Raw genomic sequence first — 13,997 nt, 5'->3', positions numbered from 1 at the left:
GTTTGGGAAACTTTGCCCCTCCTGGTAGGAATGTATATCCCATAGGTCACTAGCTCATGGACTCTTGCTAATTACATGAAAGAAAATATCTTTTGCCTCAATTATTTTTGTTTGAGAAAGATTTTTACCTCCAGAAGCGTGGAACAGCAATGGAGGCTAAATTTACCCCCACTTATGCCAACCTATATTTGGGTTGGTGGGAGTTGGTCCACATTTTTGGAGGTAATAATCCCATATAGGAAATGTATTCAATTCTATGGTCGCTATATAGATGACCTGTTGTTTATATAGAAAGGTAATGAAACGGATATATATATATAATTTATTGGATTATCTATGACTAGTACTAAAGCCCGTGTACACGGGCCATTTTTTGCAGTACAGCGGTCCCACCCCTTGCTCTCACCCCCTCTCTATTGCTCTCTCTCCCCCTCTCTTTTGCTTTCTCTCCCCCCTCTCCTTTGCACTCTACCCTCTTTTGCTCTCTCTCTCCCCTCTTTGGCTCTCTCTGCCCCCTCTTTTGCTCTCTCTCCCCCTCTTTGGCTCTCTCTCCCCCCTCTTTGGCTCTCTCTCCCCCCTCTTTGGCTCTCTCTCCCCCCTCTTTGGCTCTCTCTGCCCCCTCTTTTGTTCTCTCCCCCCTCTTTGGCTCTCTCTGCCCCCTCTTTTGTTCTCTCCCCCCCTCTTTTGCTCTCTCTCTCCCCTCTTTGGCTCTCCCCCCCTTTCTTTTGCTCTCTCTGCCCCCTCTTTTGTTGTCTCCCCCCTCTTTGGCTCTCTCTCCACCCTCTTTGGCTCTCTCTCCCCCCTCTTTGGCTCTCTCTGCCCCCTCTTTTGTTCTCTCCCCCCTCTTTGGCTCTCTCTCCCCCCTCTTTGGCTCTTTCTGCCCCCTCTTTGGCTCTCTCTGCCCCCTCTTTGGCTCTCTCTGCCCCCTCTTTTGTTCTCTCCCCCCTCTTTTGCTCTCTCCCCCCTTTCTTTTGCTCTCTCTGCCCCCTCTTTTGTTCTCTCCCCCCTCTTTGGCTCTCTCTCCCCCCTCTTTGGCTCTCTCTGCCCCCTCTTTTGTTCTCTCCCCCCTCTATTTGTCTCTCTCTGCCCCCTCTTTTGTTCTCTCCCCCCTCTATTTGGCTCTCCCCCCTCTATTTGGCTCTCCCCCCCTCTTTGGCTCTCTCTGCCCCCTCTTTTGTTCTCTCCCCCCTCTATTTGTCTCTCTCTGCCCCCTCTTTTGTTCTCTCCCCCCTCTATTTGGCTCTCCCCCCTCTATTTGGCTCTCTCCCCATATATTTGGCTCTCTCCCCCCCTTCTCTGGCCCTTCTCCCCCCTCTTTGGCTCTCTCCTCCCTCTTTTGTTCTCTCCCCCCTCTTTTGCTCTCTCTCTCCCCTCTTTGGCTCTCTCCCCCCTTTCTTTTGCTCTCTCTGCCCCCTCTTTTGTTCTCTCCCCCCTCTTTGGCTCTCTCTGCCCCCTCTTTGGCTCTCTCTGCCCCCTCTTTGGCTCTCTCTGCCCCCTGTTTGGCTCTCTCTGCCCCCTCTTTGGCTCTCTCTGCCCCCTCTTTGGCTCTCTCTGCCCCCTCTTTGGCTCTCTCTGCCCCCTCTTTTGTTCTCTCCCCCCTCTATTTGGCTCTCTCTGCCCCCTCTTTTGTTCTCTCCCCCCTCTATTTGGCTCTCTCTGCCCCCTCTATTTGGCTCTCTCCCCCCTTCTTTGGCCCGTCTCCCCCCTCTCTTGCTCCCTCTCTTGCCACGTCCCCATCGCGCACCCCGCCCGGCCACGCCCCCTCACGGCGACACCCGCCCCGGCCACGCCCCCTCGCGGCGATACCCGCCCCGACCACGCCCATCGCGGTGATACCCGCCCGGCCACGCCCCAATCGCGGCACTCCGTCCGGCCACGCCCATCGCAGTGATACCCGCCGGCCACGCCCCTCGACGCACCCCGGCCACGCTTCCTGACACTCCGCTTCAGCCTTACTCTGTGCTGAGTGTCAGGATCCAAATGGCCAGGTATGTTTGTCACATGCAGTCTCTACTGCGCATGACTGCATCTGACAAACATACTTGGCCATTTATTATATAGGATATGAATTTGGATTTTATGATGGAGTACTCAAAGGACTCCATTCCATATTTGGATGTCAGGTTGAGAGCAGATACTCAGAACAATAGTGTTAGGTTTGTCTATATAGAAAACCTACATCAGGAAATACATTACTAAATGATAGGTCATGTCACCCAGGACACATAATAAGAGCAATCCCTAAGGGACAATAAATGAGAGTGAAGAGGAATTGCACCTCTTCAAGAGATTATGAGATATACGCCAAGGAAACAATATCAAGATTTATGTCACGGGGATATGAAATTTCCCTTATGCGTGCAAAGTCAGGTTGATAAAATGGAAAAGAAGGATTTGTTAGTCCCAAAAAAGAAAGGGAGGGACAAAGAATTTTGCCACCATCGATGTTACCAGTAACTGATAAAAGAAACTGATTGTCCAGAAAATCTGGTTACTTTAGGTGCGGCAATAAACAATGTAAGACTCTTTCTTATGTATTATTAGGAGATGAACAGAAAGTGTATAAGATAAGGCACTAAATAAACTGTAACACTGCACGGGCTGTGGCAAAACGTATGTAGGTCACACAACCCGACTTTACTTAAAGGGACATAAAACCCCACATTGTTCTTTCAAGATTCAAATAAACCACAACATTTTACATAACTTTCAAATTAACTTCTATTACCAAATTTACTTTGTTCACTTGGTACCCTCTGTTGAAAAGCATATCTAGATAGGCTCAGGAGATGCGCGCTAGCTGCTTATTGGTGGCTGCATATATATGTCTATTGTCATTGGCTCACCACAGTCTTTAGCTAACTCCCAGTGATGCATTGCTGCTTCTTCAATAAAGGATTAAAAGAAAATGAAGCAGATGGGATACTAGAAGTAATTTGGAAAGCTGTTTTAAATGGTATGCTCTGTCTTAATCATGAAATAAATATTTTGGGTTTCATGTCCCTTTAAGGGCAATTGAAAACCCTAATTCAACCACCCCCATAGCATTACACATTCGAAAAAATCATGAATTCTTTTTTGTTGGTTCAGGGCATTGAGCATGTAAAGAGACATCCTATAGAAGGACATAGGATTAAATCACTGAAACAGCAAGAGGTGTATTGGATTTGTCAACTAGGAACCAGAATATCAGCAGGGCTTAATTCCGAATGGCATGTAAAACTGTTTGTTAAAGGGACAGTCTAGACCAAAACAAACTGATTATTCAGATAGGGCATGTCATTTTAAACAATTTCCCAATTTAGGGCATGTCATTTTAAACAATTTCCCAATTTACTTCTATCACCAATTTTGCTTTGTTCTTTTGGTATTCTTAGTTGAAAGCTAAGTCTAGGAGGTTCTTATGCTAATTTCTAAGACCTTGAAGGCTGCCTCTTAGCACATGGCATTTTGACAGTGTTTCACCACTAGAGGGTGTTAGTTCATTTGTGTCATATAGATAACACTGTGCTCACGCACGTGGAGTTCCTAGGAGCCCGCACTGATTGGCTAAAATGCAAGTCTGTCAAAAGAACTGAAACAAGGGGCAGTTTGCAGAGGCTTAGATACAAGGTAATTACAGAGGTAAAAAGTGTATATAAATATAAACGTGTTGGTTATGCAGAACTAGGGAATGGGTAATAAAAGGGATTATCTATCTTTTAAAACAATAAATATTCTGGTGTAGACTGTCCCTTTAAATAAGTAAATGTATTAAGGAGAATCAAATATTACATCACTCATATAAATCTAAGTCATAGAAATCACATAAGAGACCTATATTAATATAAATGTTGTAATTGAATGTTTTTTTGAAAATATGAATTCTAAAACAAAATATTGCTATGTTGATGTGGGACTGAGCGTTTGAGAAAACATGGTAAACAATATATAACCTATTTAGAATTAAGGTGATAAATTATGGTTGGGATACATTTTAGCAGTGCATGTTTAATAACATTAACTGTGAATAAATATGTAATATATGAGTATCCGTTAACCTAAATGATTCCGGCTGAACATGCATTTGTAATTAAAGTGTTAAAAGTATGCAGGGTTTACAGCTTTGTAAGCAGCTATGCCGGTCATTTAGCTTAAGAGTCATTGAGAAAGTTACGTCATTGATGACGAAACGCGTTTGATTTACAGCTAATTGCACCTTTGATTTTATGAAGAAATAAAGAATGTTTGCTTTTATCCTTATTTTTGGATTCTCTGTGTTATTTTCCTTTTTGTCCTGTGGTTCAACTAAGAATACCAAGAGAACAAAGCAAAGTTGATGATAAAAGTGAAGTTGTTTAAAAATGCATGCCCTACCTGAATCAAGAAAGTTTAATTTTGACTTGACTGCCCCTTTAAATACATGAAAATGTCATTCGGTATTAACCTCAATTCTTCACGTAGTTTTTATACAGAAATTCAGGTGTCGGAGTATATTGCTTGGCGAATAACACGTAAAATATATATTTTGCACATTCACATATGTACTAACATTACTAATTTACATATGGGCCAGGCTCTTATGTTTATAATTATAAAGGATTAATTTAACCCCTTCAGTGCAGAGGACTGCACGTGCGTAGAGTGTGTATAATAACTATTTGCTTCCTTGCTCCTTTAGCTGTGGGTGAGGGGTGGGCATTTAAGGCCTACATCTTAGCTTTCTATACCACTTACAGGGAACAGAGTTGAATACCAAAAATGGTGATCTCTTGATCCAATAGAAACCAGGTAGATTCAGAGGAGGGGGAGCGATTAGAGAGCCCCTATTTCCCCCCTGATTTCAATTAGGTATGAGACCCTATGTGTAAAAGAGGGGATTCTCCTCTTTTAAATGAGGGGGGGGGGGGGGGTTAGAGCCCTGTCACCTGCCCCCACACACATATAAAACAGGAATATGATACATATTGCACATACTATATTGGGGGGCATTGACTCAAAAGGAACCCATATCCCCTAAAGACCCCAATCAATAGCTCTTACTGAAAGAGGGATTTACCCACGTTCAGATGAGTGGTCTGATGCACATGTAGGTAGCAGGTAATTGTCCTACAACTTACTATTTAGTGAGCTTTATGGTGCTCTGCCCTTGCACCCCATAAACAAGCATTATAATGGGATATGCCAACCCTACTTTGAAAGAGGAGAGGCTCCCTTTCAAATGTTGGGTCACATCAGCTGATCACCATAGCAACAGTAATCACAGTCATAACATTTTCTAGGTGTGTTTTTACTATATACTGTATGTAACATTGTCTCTAGTCATGTGCAGTCTTTTTCCTCTAATAGAACTTTTAACTTCAAAAAAATCTATAATTACAATAATAAAATATGTTGTAAATTAAAGCTGTTTAAAGTGATACTAAAATCAGCAGGAATCTGATCTATAAGGACAGGCTGCTTATTGGCAGAGAAGGACAATACCCACATCTCTATTGGTAGTTAGGGATATGCCTCTACAAGGATGACAACAGAACTGTGTTCTATTTAGGGCAGCTTCATTCTATTTTATTGTAACAAACTTCGCTCTTTCTCTTGTATCCTTTAATAAAACATAGCTTTATTCATGACGGGGTACTGAGGTATGCTCAGGAGCGTGCTTGTGATTTAAGTACTATATGGTAGCTGAGCTTACATTAGTGTTCTGTCATGGAAATTGCCAACAAACGATCCCTGAAGAATGAGGTTAATTTCATAACACGTAAATAGGAAGGTTTTATAAAATTCTACACTCTGAGTCACAAACATTTAAAGTGATATTAAACAGTATAAGAGAGTCATATAAATAGTTTAATTAAAATGAACTTTTATTATTTATTTAGTCTTTCTGTAGATTTCTTTTTTTCTAAATTCCAATGAGTCTTTATAAAGTAATGGGGGCTGCCATGTTTTAACTTAAGTTCACCCCTCTGTATTTTTATTTCGTGTTGAGGGCAGTTAGAGATAGATAAAAAATAAAGGCTGTAGGGGGGAACATGGGATTATCTAAATAGATTTCTGCACAAATATAACTAGAAAACTAGTTCTCCATATTATGAAATATGATTATTGCAAATACGCAATCGAGTTCTTAAAATAAGGGCAAAGAACAAGATGTTTACAATCACGTCTACGTACTCTAACATTATACTATACAATACATTAAACAATGGATATACATACACACCCATAATCCTCCCGCTCCTATAGGTGTATTAATGATGTGTTTAATTCACTATTGTACTGTACGAACAGGGGGTGAGTTTATGCTGAGACATATAATTGTCTTGTCATACAGGGATCATTTACATTACACCTGGGCTTTGAATCTATCACCGGTATCAGAGCAGCATAGCCACCCACTGAAACGTATAGTAAGACCCCTCTTGGCGTTGCCGCCTTTAAACAGTCAGTTCATCGGGCGCCCTTAGAGAACAAAGCAAAATAATAAAAGTAACCTTTTTTTTCTTGCATGCTGACTTTACTGTCCCTTTAAGTTTTTGAGCTCAAGTGTGACCTTCCAAGGAGGTAGAGACCTTAAAGGGACAGTGAACACATTTACATTAATTACATAGCATTTTTGTTGTGTTGCTATAGAATAACATATCAGCCAAGTCTTATAGGGACATTAAACATTTTAAGATGATAATAAAAAATGATAAATCGTATATATATAAAAACAACTCTGCAATATAATTTCATTATTTATTTTGTCCCCTTTTCCTGTAATTCCATTCTGAAATTGTGAGCTTTTCAGTTCCTGTTAGAAATGGAAGTTCAGAACACTGTTCTATTCCTCACAGCCATTGGCTGCACACTCTAGTGCCCTATTTATAACACTAGGCCCTAGCGACAAACCCTATCTGACCAATCAGATCATGCATTAACGGCCGAGAGCGGAGACTTTTGTTCTAATCAGAGCCTCAGGTGCCGCAACCGCCTCTGGGAACCTAACCATCGGTTCCACCGCCCACAATGTGCTTTTCAGATGGACATTTGTTAGTCAGATTATTATCCATCACACACGCATTCTGTCAGAGAACCTATAAAAGCATGATGTGGGGGTGGGACCCATGGTTAGGTTCCCAGAGGCGGTTGCGGCACCCGAGGCTTTGATTAGAACAGAACTCTCTGTAGCCTATCTGCCCTCGGCGGTAACGCATGATCTGATTGGTCTGTGTCTCCGTGAGGTCACCGGATGCACAACCAATCGGATCATGTATAGGGTTTGTCGCTAGCGTCTCGATTTATAACTGTCTCTAATTGGCCACAGCACAGAAAGTAACCTAAGTTACAACATGGCAGCTCCCATTGTTTTATAGACACTAAAACTTTACACTTATTTTGTCACTATTTAAACAGCTAATGAAACTTTATAAATAAATCTACACGTTATTCTCAGACTATTATTATTATTATTATCAGGTATTTGTAGAGCGCCAACAGATTCCGCAGCGCTGTAAACATAGTCAATATACAGGATAGCTTTTGCAGGGATCAAGTGGGTAGAGGGCCCTGCCGAGAGTTTCACTGTTGTAGTCGGCTCTTATGAAGGCGATCTGCAAACAGCTGGGCTCATAGGCTTACATTCTAAGGGGTTCAAGGGGAAAGCAATGGAGTTAGGAAAGGTTAGTGTTGGTTGTATGCATCCCTGAATAGTAGAGTTTTTAGGGAGCGCTTGAAGCTGTTAAAACTAGGGGAGAGTCTTGTGGAGCGAGGCAGGGAGTTCCACAAGATGGGGGCCAGTCTGGAGAAGTCCTGTAGACGGGAATGTGAGGAAGTAACAAGAGAGGAGGAGATCCTGAGCTGATCGAAGGGGACAGGAGGGAGAGTATCTGGAGACAAGTTCTGAAATGTAGGGGGGAGCAATGCAGTTGAGAGCTTTATATGTCAGGGTGAGGATTTTATGTTTAATCCTAGAGGCAAGAGGAAGCCAGTGAAGGGATTGGCAGAGAGGTGCAGCAGATGAAGAGCGACGAGTAAGGAAGATGAGCCTGGCAGAGGCATTCATAATGGATTGTAAAGGAGCTATGCGGCAGCTAGGTAGACCAGAGAGGACGGAGTTGCAGTAGTCGAGGCGGGAAAGGATGAGAGAGTGGATTAAAATCTTAGTTGTATCTTGTGTAAGGAAATGTCTAATTTTAGCAATGTTTTTAAGGTGGAAGCGGCAGGCTTTAGCCAAGGACTGAATGTGAGGAGTGAAGGAAAGATCTGAGTCAAGTGTGACCCCAAAACATCGGGCATGTGGGGTAGGAGTAATGATGGAATTATCAACAGTTATAGAAATTTTGGGGGTGGAGACATTGGAAGAAGGGGGAAAAATAAGGAGTTCAGTTTTGGAGAGATTTAGCTTAAGGTAGTGAGAGGACATCCAAGATGAGATATGAGAAAGACAGTTAGTGACACGGGTTAGTAAGGAAGGAGGTAGGTCTGGTGAAGAGAGGTAGATTTGGGTGTCATCGGCATACAAATGATATTGAAACCCATGGGAGTTTATTAAGGAACCTAATGATGACGTGTAGATTGAAAAGAGTAGGGGACTGAGGACAGAGCCTTGAGGTACCCCAACAGAAAGTGGTAACGGGGCAGAGGATGCTCCGGAGAAGGCTACACTAAATGTACGGTTAGTTAGATAGGAAGAGAACCAGGAAAGAGCTGTGTCGCAGATGCCAAAGGATTGGAGGGTTTGGAGCATAAGAGGGTGGTCAACAGTGTCAAAGGCTGCAGACGGGTCAAGGAGGATTAGCAGAGAGAAGTGGCCTTTGGATTTTTCTGTAAGTAGGTCGTTGCTAACCTTGATAATTGCTGTCTCTGTAGAGTGATGGGGACGAAATCCAGATTGCAGTGGGTCAAGAAGAGAGTTTAGTGTAAGGAAATGGGATAGACGTGCATATACTAGCTTTTCTAGGAGCTTTGAGGCAAGAGGAAGTAGGGAAATAGGGCGGTAGTTGGATGGGGAGGTGGATTGAGTGAAGGTTTTTTGAGGATAGGTGTGACCAGTGCATGTTTTAGAGATGAGGGAAATATACCAGTGCTGAGGGAGAGGTTGAAAATGTGTGCGAGTATGGGGGTGAGGGTAGAAGAGAGGGAGGGGAGTAGCTGTGAGGGGATAGGGTCGAGGGGACAGGTAGTGAGGTGGGAGGACAGTATAAGGGCAGAAACTTCATCCTCGTTAACAGGGGCAAAAGAGCTGCATTTTTTGATATTTGGGTTTTGGATGATTGTGAGCTTTTGAGGGGGTGGGAGATTGGTAGTATGTTGAGAGCTGATTTCACTTCTGATGGAGTCAATTTTGTTTTTGAAGTGGCTGGCAAAATCTTGAGCTGAGAGAGAGGTTGAATTAGGAGGTGGGCGGAGAAGAGTATCGAACATGGAAAACAGACGTTTTGGGTTAGAGGAAAGAGTAGAGATGAGATTAGAGAAGTATTGTTGCTTATGGAGATTAAGGGCAGAGTAGTAGGAGTTCAGGATGAACTTGTAGTGAAGAAAGTCAGCTGAACTCCGAGATTTACTCTAGTGTCGCTCAGCAGTACGGGAACATCTGCGTAGGTACCGTGTCAGAGGAGTATGCCAGGGCTGAGGATGAGAGTGTGTTTTCAGAGCTATGGTTGGAGTGGCCAGATTGTCAATCACTTATGTAAGGGTGGAGTTATAGTGGAAGATAGATTGGTCAGGGCAGGAAAAGGAGGTGATGGATGAGAGGAGAGGTTTGAGAGAGCTAGCGAGCTGATGCAGATCTAGTGACTTAGTGTTTCTGTGAAGCTTGGTGTGAGGGGTAGAGGGAGGGGGAGTTGTAGGTAGGGAAGTAATGTTGCAAGTTAGGAGATGGTGGTCAGAGAGAGGAAAAGGGGAGTTTGTTAAATTTGAAATAGTGCATTGATAGGTGAAAGTCAGGTCAAGGGAATGACCATCTTTGTGAGTGGGAGAGTCAGTCCATTGTGACAGGCCGGAAGAGGAAGTGAGTTGAAGAAGTTGTTTTGCAGAGGAGGCATTGGGATTGTCAAGAGCGATGTTAAAGGCACACTGAACCCAATTTTTTTCTTTCGTGATTCAGATAGAGCATGCAATTTTAAGCAACTTTCTAATTTACTCCTATTATAAGCATTTTTTTTGTTCTCTTGCTATCTTTATTTGAAAAAAGAAGACATCTAAGCTTTTTGTTTGGTTCAGTACTCTGGACAGCACTTCTTTATTGGTGGATGAATTTATCCACCAATCAGCAAGAACAACCCAGGTTGTTCACCAAATATGGTCCGGCATCTAAACTTAAATTCTTGCATTTTAAATAAAGATACCAAGAGAATGAAGAGAATTTGATAATAGGAATAAATTAGAAAGTTGCTTACAATTTCATGCTCTATCTGAATCACGAAAGAAAAAAATTGGGTTCAGTGTCCCTTTAAAGTCACCAAGAATGAGGGCAGGGGTGTCTGAGGAAAGGAAATAAGGAAGCCAGGCAGCAAAGTGATCTAAGAATTGAGTTGGGGAGCCAGGGGGGCGGTATATGACTGCAACACGTATAGAGAGGGGAGAGAATAACCGAATCATGTGTGCTTCAAATGAAGAAAATGTGAGTGAAGAGAAGGGCTGTATTTGTTGAAAGGTGCAACAAAAGGAAAGTAAAATACCAACACCACCTCCTTGTCTATTGCCAGACCTAGGAGTATGGCTGAAATGGAGACCCCCATGTGACAGTGCAGCAGTGGATGCTGTGTCTGAAGCAGATAGACAGGTTTCTGTAAGAGCCAGAAGGTTAAGAGATTGGGAGATAAAGAGATCATGGATAGAAGTGAGCTTGTTGCAAACAGAGCGAGAGTTCCAGAGTGCACAAGGGGGAGGGGTTTTTAGATGTAAGGGGAATGTGGTTAAGGTTACCAGAGTTTAGTTTATAAAGTCTATTGAAAGGCACACAAGGATGTGAAAGGCTAGGAGGTTGTGAGGGACCAGGATTAGGGGAGATGTCACCAGCAGCTGGTATGAGCAAGAGGGAGAGTGAGATGAGAAGTAGATTTGCAGTAATGAGACTGTTTGGCTGAAGTGCAGGGGGGAGAGAGAGTGTTTAGGAATAGGTAAAGTTCATGAGTACAAAAGTAAGGTGAGTATAAGAGGGATGGGCTAATGAACAGTGCAGGTGGAGAGGGAGAAGGAGTAACTGAGTAATGTAGTTTGTTGTAGAGACAAGAGGTAGCAAAAAGGAATATGAAGATATTGAGCATTATTATGAAAGTGGGAACCAAGTAAACACATAAGACACAGTGTTACAGCAGCACTTGCAAAAGGATACAATGAGATACATAAAACATAGTATTACAAGAGTAATTACCTTGTGTCTTGCCCCTTGCCCAATCCTTGTTCAATTCTTGTATAATTCTTAAAAATTAGTGCCTCACTTATAAAATGTTCACTTTGAAAATGTGACCATATGCTATTGTTAAAAAGTGCACTGCCCAAGCAGCAGACTAATCTCTTTAAATGCATAATTCTTTCCAGTATGTATTTAGTGCTTAACCCCTTAATGACCACAGCACTTTTCCATTTTCTGACCGTTTGGGACCAAGGCTATTTTTACATTTCTGCAGTGTTTGTGTTTAGCTGTAATTTTCCTCTTACTCATTTACTGTACCCACACATATTATATACCGTTTTTCTCGCCATTAAATGGACTTTCTAAAGATACCATTATTTTCATCATATCTTATAATTTACTATAAAAAAAATATAAAATATGAGGAAAAAATGGAAAAAAACACACTTTTTCTAACTTTGACCCCAAAAATCTGTTACACATCTGCAACCACCAAAAAACACTCATGCTAAATAGTTTCCAAATTTTGTCCTGAGTTTAGAAATACCCAATGTTTACATGTTCTTTGCTTTTTTTTGCAAGTTATAGGGCAATAAATACAAGAAGCACTTTGCTATTTCCAAACCACTTTTTTTCAAACTTAGCGCTAGTTACATTGGAACACTGATATCTTCCAGGAATCCCTGAATATCCCTTGACATGTATATATATTTTTTTAGAAGACATCCCAAAGTATTGATCTAGGCCCATTTTGGTATATTTCATGCCACCATTTCACCGCCAAATGCGATCAAATAAAAAAAATTGTTCACTTTTTCACACATTTTGTTACAAACTTTAGGTTTCTCACTGAATTTATTTACAAACAGCTCGTGCAATTATGGCACAAATGGTTGTAAATGCTTCTCTGTAATCCCCTTTTTTCATAAATAGCAGACATATATGGATTTGGTGTTGCTTTTTGGTAATTAGAAGGCCGCTAAATGCCACTGCGCACCACACGTGTATTATGCCCAGCAATGAAGGGGTTAATTAGGGAGCATGTAGGGAGCTTGTAGGGTTAATTTTAGCTTTATTGTAGTGTAGTAGACAACCCTAAGTATTGATCTAGGCCCATTTTGGTATATTTCATGCCACCATTTCAACGCCAAATGCGATTAAATAAAAAAAAAAGTAAAATTTTTCACAATTTTAGGTTTCTCACTGAAATCATTTACAAACAGCTTGTGCAATTATGGCACAAATGGTTGTAAATGCTTCTCTGGGATCCCCTTTGTTGAGAAATAGCAGACATATATGGCTTTGGCGTTGCTTTTTGGTAATTAGAAGGCCGCTAAATGCCGCTGCGCATCACACGTGTATTATGGCTAGCAGTGAAGGGGTTAATTAGGTAGCATGTAGGGAGCTTGCAGGGTTAATTGTAGCTTTAGTGTAGAGATCAGCCTCCCACCTGACACATTACACCCCCTGATCCCTCCCAAACAGCTCTCTTCCCTCCCCCACCCCACAATTGTCCCCGCCATGTTAAGTACTGGCAGAAAGTCTGCCAGTACTAAAAAAAAAAGCTATCCTTGATAAAACATAAATAAAAAAAAATGCATATTTACATATGCTGCTCTGGAGGATCCCCCCTTAGCCCCCAACCTCCCTGATACCCCCCAAACAGCTCTTTACCCATCCCCCTCTAACTTATTAGTAGCCATCTTTGGTACTGGCAGCTGTCTGCCAGTACCCAGTTTATAGTAAAACATTGTTTTATTATTTTTTTAAAATAATTTTCTGTAGTGTAGCTTGCCCCCCCCAAAAGACCAACCCACCACCCCTCCCAGATCTCTTAGATCGATATATATATATATATATATATTTGGCAATCACTGCCACTTTTCCCCCATAAATGTTCTGTAGTGTAGCGGTTCCCACCCGCTTCCTACCCCCCCGCGCGCGCGTGCGCACCCTCGTGCACGTGCGCGCACCCGGCGTTCCCGCCCACGATCCCGCCCCCCGCCACATCATACGGCCCATCGATGGCCGCCCACCCGCCTCCCAGACTGGCTCCCACCCACCAACGAAACCGGCCATCGATGTCCGGTACAGAGAGGGCCACAGAGTGGCTCTCTCTGCATCGGATGGCCAAGGGGGGTTATTGCAGGATGCCTCGATGTTGAGGCATCACTGCAATAACCGGAAAGCAGCTGGAAGCGAGCAGGATCGCTTCCAGCTGCTTTCCAGACCAAGGACGTACGCCACACGTCCTCGGTCATTAAGTGTATTTTTTTAGAGGACGTGTGGCGTACGTCCTTGGTCGTTAAGGGGTTAATGTCCTTTTTACTGCAATTGTTTTTCTATCGCCAAACTGCACCCACCATTCGCCTTATTGGTAGGAGCCAATCTGGGCTTTAATCACTGTCATAAAGTGCATTGTTTTGTAGTTGTTCTCAGATAAAGCCAATTAGAGACATGTATGGAGCAGAGTTAGCCTTGAGATTTTCTGAGCTCAATTTTCTGAGATAAATTACATGAAAAGGGGACAAATTAAATAATAAAAATATATTCTAAAGTTGTTTGACTTCACATAACTAAACATATTATATAGATGTTATTGTTTACTGTCCCTTTAATAAAGACAGAAGATTATGGATGGGCAGTTCCTGATTGTGGAACAAGTAAAATTAGG

At 42.4% G+C, this 13,997-nt stretch overlaps 1 protein-coding gene across 1 annotated transcript in view; it reads left to right on the top strand.

Moving 5' to 3' along the window:
* Window positions 1-13,997, top strand: part of LOC128635625 (zinc finger protein 432) — a 134,645-nt gene that overhangs the window by 74,185 nt on the left and 46,463 nt on the right. The gene's annotated exons all lie outside the window — the stretch shown is intronic.

Source organism: Bombina bombina, chromosome 7, assembly GCF_027579735.1.
Source record: "Bombina bombina isolate aBomBom1 chromosome 7, aBomBom1.pri, whole genome shotgun sequence".
NCBI classification, from domain to species: Eukaryota; Metazoa; Chordata; class Amphibia; order Anura; family Bombinatoridae; genus Bombina; species Bombina bombina.
The sequence above is the reverse complement of the archived record's forward strand: the minus strand, read 5'-3'. Positions and strand labels throughout refer to the sequence as shown.